Source organism: Silene latifolia, chromosome 9 (genome assembly GCF_048544455.1).
Source record: "Silene latifolia isolate original U9 population chromosome 9, ASM4854445v1, whole genome shotgun sequence".
In the NCBI taxonomy this organism is placed as follows: Eukaryota; Viridiplantae; Streptophyta; class Magnoliopsida; order Caryophyllales; family Caryophyllaceae; genus Silene; species Silene latifolia.
This window is the reverse complement of record NC_133534.1, coordinates 31058129-31071223: the sequence shown is the minus strand read 5'-3', so window position 1 is coordinate 31071223 and position 13095 is coordinate 31058129. Positions and strand designations below refer to the sequence as shown.

The 13095-nt window shown below is 39.5% G+C and overlaps 1 long non-coding RNA gene across 1 annotated transcript; it reads left to right on the top strand.

Annotated features, from left to right (window-relative positions):
• Positions 1–9084: 9084 nt before the first annotated feature.
• Positions 9085–12067, top strand: LOC141599488 (uncharacterized). The gene is made up of 6 exons (XR_012523839.1): positions 9085–9361; positions 9507–9543; positions 10068–10152; positions 10734–10813; positions 11296–11339; positions 11803–12067. It is a non-coding gene; the product is annotated as an uncharacterized LOC141599488 (long non-coding RNA).
• The last annotated feature ends 1028 nt before the right edge of the window (positions 12068–13095 follow it).

The window sequence follows — 13095 nt, the reverse complement described above, 5'->3', positions numbered from 1 at the left end:
CATCATTGACAAACTCTATATTGGAAAATTCATCAAGCTTGGTGAGGTCAACTATCTCCTCATGTTCTCTTCTGAAAGTGTTGATGTGAGAAGTGGATGAGCTTCCTCTTCCCCTTGGTTTACTTCTTTCTCTAAATAATGATCCTCTTCGTCCCATTCTTGAATATAGATCTGGAATTTGACTTGTTTGAAATAAGGAGATGTTCCTTGTGATTTAGAGCTTCTTTTGAATCTTTTAAAACCCTAGATTTTGGGGGGTTTTGTTTTTGTTGGGTAAATGAGTGCTTGAGATATAATCTGGGTTACAAGAGAGGGGGTTTTATATGATATAGTGGAAGGAAGAACGAGGTGTCACAAAATGTGTGGTGGGGAAGATTTTAGTTGGCGAGAAAATCAGAAAATAAGACGCAGGGCGACGAGCGGCTCGATCTTAGGACGCTCGGATCTTAGACCATGGAGATGAGCGGATTCCTCATGGGACGCTCAGATCTTCATCCAGGACAGATCACAAATATTGAAGCAGGCAGGACGGGCAGATTCTCATCGGGACGAGCGTTTTACGCTACAGGACGAGCAGATTCAAATGAGGGCGCTCGGATTCTCTTCCAGGAAGAAATGCAAGAAAATAATACCATTAGGATGGGCGGATTCCACGTGAGATGACCGTCTTGATTGAGATGAGCGGATTCACAAGTGAGACCCTTGGATTCTCAGTCAGACCAAAAACTTCCTTTTCCAGCTTTCTCAGGCCGAGCATATCATACCCAGGACGCTCGTATCATCTACCAGGACGAGCGGATTCCTTGCGGGACGCTCGGGCTGGTCCTGATTCTCCGTGATTTCTCGCTCTTTCGGTGAAAGTGCTTCCCTACACTTGAATTTCTAAATCCTTTATTCATAAAAATGATTAGTGACCCTCCCTTACTTACTCTCATGGCAAGAATCATAAAAACGAAATAAAGTTAAAGATAAAAGTTAAAAGAGTTAGTATATTTACAAGTGATGTGATGCGTGTCTTTTATATAAGGTTTTTACCTCATTTTTACACGCATTTCTGTACTTTTTATGTAGCATCTAGCTACAAATACCCCCGAATATTCTACTTTGGTTCGTTTTATGTAATTTGTAGGAATTGACCAAAGAGGAGCTAAACCGAGCCTTAATCCGTCCCATTTGCATGCATTTATGGAGAATGAGGAGCCGGAGTTTCGAAATCTAACACTTGGAAGACGCGTGAGCTAGATTCGGGAAGTGTTTCAAGGTCTAACGTGCTTAAACAGCTCGATCGAGTAGATTTTATGCTCGATCGAATGCTTTATATACCTAAGGATGCTCGATCGACCATTTCGAGTTTACACAAGAGGAGACAAAGCAAGAAGTGCTCGATCGAGTGGTTTATTTCCACTCGATCAAGTAGTTTGGTGTTAGTTTACTCGATCGAGTGGTTTATTTCCACTCGATCGAGTAGTTTGTCCTGCTTTAGTTTATTTTCCGCCTAATTATCTTATGGGCTTTTGTAATTAGTCCATAGATTAGGTTAGAGTGTGTTTTTCGTATAAGACTGAGGAGTGAACAACGTAACTGCTCTCTTGCTCTCTCTTCTCTTCGATCTGTTCATTTTTACTCTATCACTGGTTACTGTTCTTTGGATTTTGCCCTTCTTTTACTCTCTTGCTACTCAGATTTGGATTTATATATTGGTATTATCAATCTCTTAATTCTTAATCATTTGCTTTAATTCTTTCTTCCCTTTATTGTTATCATAATTGCTTTAATTCAATCCTTGTTAGTTTATTTATCATGTTTAATTCTCTTTATTATCTATTTGTTGTTATTGATAATTCGATGATGATGAGTAGCTAATTTCCCTCTGTTAAGACTAAAGGGGATCCATAATTATGAAGGGATAGTAATCGATTTATTGGGTTAATGCTGGTATAGTCTTTGTTGTTTGAATGCTGCATTTATCTGTATCTGTCTATTTGAGTCGACGCAATTAGACATTTATATCTTAGTGACCCTTGACCTGGACCTAAAGATTGGAAAAGGTGATACTAGTAGCGAACAATAGGGTATTGTAGTTAGGGCGAAGGCTAAGCTATTTACGCTTTAGGGCGAGTTGAGACCGAAAGGAGATATTCACTGCTCCTTAGATCTTATTTGCATTGACCTGAGACCTAGATTACTTGACCGGATGATTATGGTGAATTGTCTGTCTTCGTTATTTTTCTCTCCTTGGTTGATCTTTATTCTCTTATTTTCTCTTCCTTACCTCCTTTTTAGTTTAGAATATCACAATTAAAAACCCCCCAATTTGGTTACCTTGACGAACTTAGATTAAGCTGACAATTTCCTACCTCTCTGTGGATTCGACCCGACTTCCCTAGCTATATTAGTTAGAGCCAGTTGGTATTTTTGACAGGTACGCGATAGACGTGTCAAATTTTGGCGCCGTTGTCGGGGTGGTGGCGCAATTTTGTTGCTTTAATTAAGTTTGTCTCTCGTCTCAAGGAATTTATTCCTTGAGGCTGATCTCATTTCTGTAAAGTTTTGATTAGTTTTGCAGGTTGTTCGTTGCTTTGTAAGTCTATTTGCCAGAATGCCTAAATTACAGGTTTGTTCGATTACTGAGCATATAGAGCCATGTGGTAGATGTGGCATGGAAGGGCATGACCCTATTGGGTGCATGGAAAGTGTAAAGCGCGTCCTTGCTTATCAGAAGTACAAGCAAGGAGTTCCTTTTTCTCAGGTGTATAAAGAAATAAAGAATATCTCTACTCCCTCCGCGCCAGAGCCGCAACAGGTTTTTCCTTCTGCAAATGAAGAAATGGCTGAATTAAAATCCTTTGTGATGAGCATATCACAACAGTTTGAAGAGAATTGTAATAGGAAAGAAACGGTCATAGCGGAATTGAGAGAACAAGTCGCGCAGTTAACACTCGCGAAAGACCAAGCCAAGCTTCTACAGACAAGCAATCAAGTTAGTGCAACGAATTTCCAAGTTGGCCTTACTCATGAAGGGCCAAAGGTACCAGAAGACGAGGTTTTGATAGTTGAAGAGGCCTCGGAGGATGATATGGATGAGTTTTTAGCCGAAATACTTGCTGCGTGTAATCAAGATACTCGATCGAGTGATTTATCGACTCGATCGAGTGAATCAATTCATCCCATCACTCTATCGAATGAAATTACTGGTCGATCGAGAAGTGCACTAATTGACGATGGTCGATCGAGTGATATTCTTACTCGATCGAGTAAATTTGCTGCAGAAATCACTCGATCGAGTAAGACAGAAAGAGAGAATGGTCGATCGAGTGGTAATTGTGCTCGATCGAGTACCAGAAGTGGCGGAGATCCTATTTTACTATCTAATTCCGCTACCGTGTCATCTTCCCCTGTTGTGGAGACGTCACACATTGATAAAGGTAAAGAAAAAGTTGCGGGTTCACTCATAGCTACCAGAGTGCCCTTCCCGGTCGTCGAAGGACGAAAGATCGAGCAACAAGATGCGGTAAGTTTGTGGACGTTGTGAAGAATCTTCAGGTAACTGTCCCTTTTTCCGAACTTGTTACTCAGGTACCTACTTACGCTAAGTTTATGAATGATATTGTGACCCGTAAGAGAAATTTAAGTGAATTTGAGATGATTTCATTTATGGAAGAGTCTAGTAATTTCCTTTTGAATAAGGCTCCTCCAAAAATGAAAGACCCGGGCAGCTTTTCTATTACCTGTATTATAGGCAACGTGGTTATTGATAAGGCTCTTTGTTATTTAGGAGCCAGTGTCAGTGTCATGCCCCTTTCTGTCTGCAAGAAACTGAACATGAGTCATCTTAAAGTGACTAACATTACCCTACGAGATGGTGATAGATCATTAGGAAGCCCTTAGGTGTCTTAGAGGACGTGTCTGTGAAAATAGGCAGGCTCTTTATCCCAGTTGATTTCAATGTTTTAGATATAGCTGAGGACACCCGGACCTAAATTATCTTAGGAAGACCATTCCTTTGTACAGCTGGGGCCGTTATTGATGTCAAACAAGAGCGTTTGACTCTTGTAGTAGGGGATGACGCGATCACCATCAGTCTGTCTAGCACTTTGGCTAAGCCAATGATAGAGGATACTTGCTATTCGGTTGATATTATTGACGAGTCTATCTATGACTTCTGGTCGGGTTCTTTTATGAAGGACCCTCTAGAAGCCCTTATGCTTTTTTATGAGTGTGCAGATAGCCCAGACGACGATGACGCTGCGTTGGATTTGCTTGTTGATGATTTAGATGAGCATGAGGGAGAGCAAGTGGAACAAATGATTAGCACTCTTTCCTCCATTGAGGTAAAGGTACCGGAACGTAAGCCTCTCCCTTATCATCTTAAATATGTTTTCTTAGACGATATAGAGCAATACCCAGTCATTGTTAGTGCTAAGCTTAATGATCATCAGCTGACATCTTTGTTAACTGTACTTAAGAAAAACAGGAAAGCACTGGGTTACTCATTAGACGATATCAAGGGGATTAGTCCCGATGTTTGTATGCACAAGATAGAGCTGGAGGAAGATCACAAACCTTGCAGACAGGGTCAGCGCCGGCTGAACTAGAAGATGCAGGATGTTGTGATGGCTGAGGTAATGAAGCTGCTAGATGCAGGTATTATTTATTCTGTTGGTAATTCTAAATGGGTGAGTCCAGTACAGGTGGTCCCGAAGAAAGGAGGGACAACTGTTGTTAAGAATGATAAGAATGAATTAATACCTACTCGAGTAGTAACTGGTTGGCGGATGTGTATAGATTACAGACATCTGAATGCCGCCACCAAGAAAGATCACTTTTCCCTTCCTTTTATTGATCAAATGGTAGAAAGGTTAGCTTCTCATAAATTTTTCTGCTATTTAGACGGGTATTCAGGGTTCTTTCAGATCCCTATCCACCCAGACGATCAAGCTAAGACTACATTTACTTGTCCTCAGGTCGTTTTTGCTTATCGCAGGATGCCTTTTGGTTTGTGTAATGCCCCTGCCACCTTTCAAAGGTGCATGATGGGGATATTTTCAGAGTATATTGAGTCTATTATGGAAGTTTTTATGGACGATTTCAGTGTATATGGAAGTGATTTTTCTAACTGTCTGTCTAACCTTGAGAAAGTGTTGCAGCGCTGTATTAAGGTTAATCTTGTGCTGAAATGGGAGAAGTGCCACTTTATGGTCAACGAAGGAGTTGTCTTAGGGCACTTAGTTTCTGATAGGCGAATAGAGGTTGATAAAGCAAATGTGGAAGTGATTCAGCAATTGCCACCTCCTGTTAATGTTAAAGGGGGTGAGGAGTTTCCTTGGTCACGCCGGCTTTTATCGCCGGTTTATCAGGGATTTCTCAAAAATTGCTAAACCACTTACACAGCTGCTACTTAAGGATGCCCCTTTTGTGTTTACTGATGATTGTCTTTCTGCTTTTAATAGGTTAAAGCAGGCTTTAGTCTCTGCGCCGATCATACAGCCTCCCGACTGGGACTTGCCGTTTGAGATTATGTGTGATGCGAGTGACTATGCACTAGGAGCGGTGCTAGGCCAAAGGAAAGATAATGCTTTGAATGCTATCTACTATGCGAGCCGAACTCTGGATGAGGCTCAAGTGAAGTACATTACCACTGAGAAAGAGCTGCTAGCTGTAGTTTATGCCTTAGAAAAGTTTCGTACTTATTTAGTTGGGTCAGAAGTTACTGTTTTTACTAACCATGCAGCTTTGAGGCATCTCCTTGCTAATAAGGAGGCTAAACCACGGCTATTGAGATGGATACTCCTTCTTCAGGAGTTTGATTTGCAGATTAAGGATAAGAAAAGAGCTGAGAACGTTGTAGCAGATCATTTGTCGCGACTGATGCGACAAGAAGGGGAAGATTCTCTACCTATTGATGATTCTTTTCCTGACGATACTTTAATTGCTCTTATATCGTCTATTGTTGACCAAGAACCTTGGTATGCAGATATAGCTAACTTCGTTGTCAGTGGCAAGCTGCCGCCTGACCTTTCTCATCAGCAGAGGAAGCGTTTTCTGTATAACGCTAAGCAATACTTCTGGGATGATCCTTATTTGTTTAAGGAATGTGCAGACGGTCTCTAAAGACGGTGTATTCCGCAGTGGGAGGCCAAAGTAGTCCTGGAAGGCTGTCACTCCTCTTCCTATGGTGGTCACCACGGTCCATCGCGCACCGTGGCTAAGTTACTTCAGTCTGGTTTTTACTGGCCTTCTTTGTTTGCTGATGCTAAGTCTTTTGTTTCAGCTTGTGATGCTTACCAAAGATCAGGGAACATTTCAAAGAGACATGAGATGCCACAAAACGGCATCTTAGAGGTTGCGGTTTTCGATGTCTGGGGCATTGATTTCCATGGACCGTTCCCGTCTAGTAAAGGTAACAGGTACATCTTAGTGGCTGTAGATTATGTGTCCAAATGGGTTGAGGCAATTGCTTCACCCCATTGTGATGCCAAGACCGTGATAAAAATGTTCAAAAAGGTCATATTTCCCCGATTTGGTGTCCCTAGGGTCGTCATTAGTGATGGGGGAATGCACTTTAAGGAAAAGAAACTAACTTCTATTCTGTCTAAAGTTGGTGTCCAACACCGGCGAGGTTTGGGGTATCATCCCCAAACTAGTGGCCAGGTTGAGGTCTCTAACCGCGAGTTGAAAGAGATCTTGTCTAAGGTAGTTTCTAAATCACGGAAGGATTGGAGTCTGAAGTTAGAGGACACATTATGGGCTTACAGAACTGCCTTTAAGACACCGATTGGTGCATCACCTTATAGGTTAGTTTATGGGAAATCATGTCACCTACCTGTTGAGTTGGAATGTAAGGCTTGGTGGGCAATTCGTGAGCTTAACTTTGATTCTAAGTTGTGTGGTCAGAATCGTCTTTTGCAGCAGGATGAGTTGGAAGAATTTAGGCTTAATGCCTATGATAGCTCGCGCAGTTACAAAGGAAAGACGAAGAGATGGCATGACAAGAGAATTGTACCTTGGGAGTTCCACGTTGGGCAAAAGGTGCTGCTGTTTAATGCCCGATTGAGATTGTTTCCTGGCAAGCTGAAGTCCAAGTGGAGTGGTCCTTATACGGTGACAGCTGTTACCAAATTTGGATCCGTGGAGCTCGAAGATTCCGAAGGTCATAGGTTCAAGGTGAATGGCCAATATGTGAAGCATTACCACGAGGCGAATGAAGCAGACAATCGTGTTGAAGTCTTGTACTTTGACGAGCTAGACGCGCCAGTTATTTGATGCCAGAAGGAAGGTCGTGCGGGACATCATAAACCAGCGCTCTCCGGGAGGCAGCCCAGACTATTTTATTGTACTTTTGTTGAACTATTTATTTTTCTTTAGCTTTATGTTTAACTTTAGACGCTGTTTTACGAACTCTTTATGCTTTCCTTGCTTTGAAATGCGTGTTTTGCAGGTTACTTCACTCGATCGAGCAGTTCTTTACTCGATCGAGCTCTTTTTGGGTAATTTTCACTCGATCGAGTGATATTCTTACTCGATCGACCAAAGCAGAAATCACGTTTACTCGATCGAGCAGTTTTCTTCTCGATTGAGTCCTTCCATTTTCCAGTTTACTCGATCGAGTTGTTCCAAGTTGCTCGATCGAGCAGTTTCGTCTTCCAGCGGCTGTTTTACGTCTATTGAGCTACTGCTTGACTTTCTTTGACCTCCCACGTTCATGGTCGGGTTGGGGAGGTCCCTCTATATGACGTTTTGTAAGTTTTCCGACTCCACTCCTCCTTTTCTCTTCAGTTTGCATTTCTTTCCCTATTTTATGTACAATGAGGGCATTGTACGGTTTGGTTTGGGGAGGTATGCATCCATATCTGTGTATGCATGTTTTCTTGCATTTTTGCTTGCACGTTTAATTATTTTCGCATGCATTGTTGCTTTTAATTCAAAAAATCGCATAAAATTAAAAAAATTTCCACGTTTAATTTGAGTCGGAACGTTTGAACATTGACACTACATTGAACCCTTACTTGAGCCTTGCATATTCTTGACATTTAGTTGGCGTGATTATGTGCATAATCTACGAGTTTTTGTTTCTCTCTTATCTGAACGAATAGACTTGATTAATTATGTCGGCAAGCTACATTACATTCTGAGGTTAGAGCTTTATAAACTGGTGACATTCATGACCAGTTTCATTTAGAATGTGAGTAGTACTCTCTTTAAGGCATGTAACATCAATTTGCATAAGCATGAGTCTAGTCTTCTTAATACATTTATGCATTCGGTCTGTGGATGGTGACACATGTTAGGAGAGACAGTTCCTTTTATTTCATTCTACCCATGAGCCCAACATAGCCAAATTGCCTTTTGTCCTATTAGCTACTTTCTATAATACTTCCTACCCTAGCCGAGCTAGTGACGAGTAGCTGTTGGAATGTTTTATTGCAATATGGTTATTTTGTCTGATTTTCAGAAGATGGTGGAAGAATTGAAGGGAATGAAAGAAAAGAATTGTTGAAAAAAAAAAGAAAAAAAAAAGAAACGAAAAAAAAAACGAAAAGAATGAAAGAAAAAAAAAACGAAAAAAATAAGTCAAATGAAAAAAACGAGAAATTGTATGAATAATTTTCACTCCCATGCCTTACTTATATCTTATGGGGAGTTGATGAGTTCTTGGTGTTTTGTGAGTTTAGTGCATGGTTTTTGCACCGTTTCATCTTGTTATATTGAGTACGAAGTTGAGATGCAGTTGTATTTGGAGTCGTTGTTGCTAGCCTGGCTATTAACCCCACATATCCAAATTCATCTTCGCCCCTTTTTACCCAATACCTCACTTACCCCACTACTAAAATTATGCGGGATAGTGACGGAAATTCTGACGGAAATAAAAATTCGTCAGAAAAATCGGGAACCTGACGGAATACGGACGGATAATCCGTCATAAAATATTCCTGACGGATTATCCGTCAAAATCCGTCAGATAATATTGGCGCGTTGAACAGTATGAATGCCGCGAATACTATGTGACGGAATATCCGTCGGGAATTAAGGAATACTGACGGAATTTCCGTCGGATATACCTTTAACATAAAAATAAAAGAAAACAAAGAAAACCCTGACTTCTCTCATTATCTCTCTCAAGTCTCACCCTAAATTGATTTTTCCCCAAACCCTAACCCCACAAATCCCGACTCACCTCCGACGCCGATCACTCACCTCCGACGCCGACCATCACTAACCCCTGCCACCTCCGACGCCTGCCTCCTCGCCGTCCTCTCGACTCCCTTTTCTTTTCCTACTCCTTCTCCTTCCTTCTTCCTTTCTTCTATGATATTTGTGAGGTTGTTTGAGTCGAATTTCCGCTGCCGAGGTTCATTATCAGGTTCGCCTTTCGAGTTTCTCTATGTTTGCTTATTTTTGCTTGTTTATGATGTAGAAGTATGTAGCAAGTGAGGTTATTTTTATTTATTTGACTCTGCTTGAATCAAATTCAAGTTAATTATCTAGATTTTTCTTTGTCATCTAAGGAATTGCAAGGATTTGGAATACTGCTGGTAGAAAAAGGTGTTTTTTCTTCTCAACTAATATTGTGTTCAAGTTATTTTCTTTTGTCATTCTGTTATGTGTTTTTTGGTGTGAAAGTTTGCTGCTTTTATATGTTTAGTAACTCAATTATGCTCATGTAATACAGCTTGTTTCAATAGTGTATCATTAGTTTTTTTTCGGAAGATTCGATGAAATTCGAGATTTTATTAGATTGCTTTATTGAATATTGGGTTTGAGATACTGGATGTGCATCTCTTGTTGAATGTTGAGAAGCCAATGTGTATTGCAACCTTACTATCTTGTTGATATTACTGAATGTTTGGTTCACCCCTTTAGTGAGTTAAGAGGTTGAGCACTTTGAATAGATATGTTGCATTATAAATTGGTGTTTTTATGAGGTTAATTTTTGCCGGGAATCAAGCAAAAGATACCTGATCAAGTACTCAAGTAGAGTTTCTAACATGATTAGTTAAAATTTACGTGGTGTTTGTATGGTTTTGAAAACATTAGGGTTGCTTGATTGAGTTCTTTTTTATTGACAGGTGAGGTTTGAGATGATTGATAAAATCTCGAAGAGGGAAGGCATTGTGCTGAACACCATACAGTGAAAGGCATTGATTGGAATAGGTATTGTCGCGTAACTTAATTCTTGCACCCTTTATTGGTGAATAAACTTCCTAGATTTCTTTCTCGCTTGTCCATGGATAAGCTGTCCTCTTGAAATATTTCGTTTTTTGTGTGCTCCTTGCGCAATGAAGTAGCTAGTTTATTCGTGGACAATAGCTAATTTATTCGCGGACAATCAAGCATATATGAACTACAGTGGGGAATTAGTATGCTCTTTGATCTTTTAGCTATCTGTTGAAATTCTGAGCTAGCTGTGACAATTATTAACCAGTTTATGTTTCTTCCGCACTTCTTTACATTTTTGATGTGAAGATTCAAACGTGCTGGTGTGTTAAATTTCCGTTTTTCAAAACATTAATACTCAGGCAAATTAAAGTATTTTAGCTACCGTTTTTCGTATTGTATAGCAGCTCCTACAACTTTGTAAAGAAAAGAAATAATTAAGTCATGTGGAATACTTATTAGTTACTTGTATTAGTTATTAATCATATATATGGCATTTCGAGTCCAGTAATTTTAAGGTTGAGTCAGAGTTTTGTTTGTTAAGTTAGATAATTTCACTTAATCTAATTTGGGTGCAGAAAAAGAAGGTACATCGATGCAGAAAAAGAAGGCAAGGCTGCATTGAGGGGAGCATACAAGAACTAACACACTTTAGCAGGTATGTTTGATAGTTCTTCCGATCAAGTGTTTTATTATGTTAATTGTCTATGCTGAGATGCAACTCTTCTTCACATTATAGTTAATGACTTGGTTGGGTGCAAGTTTTTAGTACCCCCTCCATCTTAATCATTTGTTTACTTTTATTTATTCTTATATTGGCTGCCAATCTTACATGCAATAAGTATTTTCGATCATCATCCTACTCGATCATATTTATGGCTAAGTCATAGATTAAAACAACTACTCAAATTAATGTAATAAATTAAGACAATACTTATAATTTCGTCAAAACTGAAGAGTAGTTTTAAATTAAGTCATAGATTAGGCCTTTGAATGCATAGAAATTATACTCCCGTGATTCTAAATATAAGATGTAAGTTCATTGTTGTTGGAAACTTTCGGCTATTTATGTTGTATATTCAATACGACACAAGCTTACAAGCTGGCAACTTAGTGACCATTTATATATTTGGTTTGCAGGAGGCGAGGAGCCATATATGGCAAGAAGAAAAAATAGCTCAGAGGTACACATGAACATTTCATTTGTTTCCAAACCAAACTAACTTGATCATATACTATTTTTTTCATATTGCTGCATCTATGAACAACAAGAAAATCATATAAGTGTGCGCGTGCAAATATTGACGCCTGATTTAGAAGTTACATGACCATTGATAATTAGAATGAAGATTTAAACTTATGACAACTTAGAACTCTAATAAATCTTAGACAATAAACATTAATTAAATTGGTGGTGTTGTCATGAAACCTATAGTAGGACACATGCTTTCTGTGATACCTCGTCTCATGGAAAACACTTGTACATTTTGCCTTAATGCACAAAATGAAATATTTCATGCCTTGTCAGCTGTCACAACCCTCGCAGATTTTTTTCAATACGCAGCCTATGACTCTATGACCCTGTACTTTTTTCTTTAGTACGAGTATGCATGTTAGAACTCTAATGATGCTAATTCTATCAAGCAGGTATCCACGAATGACCACAAATGACCGAGGAGCAGATTGCTGAATGTTGACCAGTTACGCAAGCATTAATACTGATAAAGTTGCATGTTAATTTGTCGTAGTGATGCGTTTTCTAGTTTTTGACAAGTAGCAATACTGTTATTTGAATGTTTTGATTAAATTGATCAAGTAGTACTGGTGATCTAGCTTTTGATTGTAACCTGATGTAAAAAAACAGTGTGTACCTGATGTGAGCCCATAAATGATGAGATGAAGAATTTTTTTTTTTTTTTTTTTTTTTAAAAAAGTCAACTTCCCTGACGGAAATTCCGTCAGAAATGTTGACTTTTCTGACGGAAAATCCGTCAGAAAAGTCAACAAAAGTCAACATTTCTGGCAGACATGGGATGCTACGTTGAACGGATTTTCCGTCAGTAAACCGCTTTCCTGACGGAATTTCCGTCACTATTGGCCTATAAATAAAGACGGAATTTCCGTCAAATATCCGTCAGTAATTGGTAAAACTGACGGAAATTCCGTCAGTACAGGTATTTTACTGACGAAATAAGCTGACCCCTGATTACTGACGGAATTTCCGTCAGGAAAGTGAAATACCGACGGAAATGCCGTCAGTACGGCCTTAATTTTTCCGTCAGTTTCCCGCGTTTTTTTTGTAGTGCCCAAATGTAGGTCCTCGGCATGTGTCTTGGTCATTAGTATGGTTGGAATGCATATGTACGGTTATAGAGAATTTATTCATGTTAACTGCATGCATGCTCTTATAGGTCGAGTTAGGTGAGTGTCCTTACTTCTTTCTATCTTTCACATATATACTCACCTTGTTCCTAATTTTGAGTGATGAGCGACCCGTGAGAGTCCGACATCTTTTGAGTCTTGCAAGGTCGACGGTTCAGTAAGTTTGAAACATTGATTTAACTCGTTTGCACTTCTCATTTGCCACTTTGTCATTTTGTTGCATTAAATTGGTTTTAGTGGGTGATTTGTAGCTGATGCGTTGGTCCCGTTCCACTGTTATTTCTTAGTTGCATTCATATTTGCTTGGGGACAAGCAAAGGTTTGGTTTGGGGAGATTTGATGCGTGTCTTTTATATAAGGTTTTTACCTCATTTTTACACGCATTTCTGTACTTTTTATGTAGCATCTAGCTACAAATACCCCCGAATATTCTACTTTGGTTCGTTTTATGTAATTTGCAGGAATTGACCAAAGAGGAGCTAAACCGAGCCTTAATCCGTCCCATTTGCGTGCATTTATGAAGAATGAGGAGCCGGAGTTTGGAAATCTAACACTTGG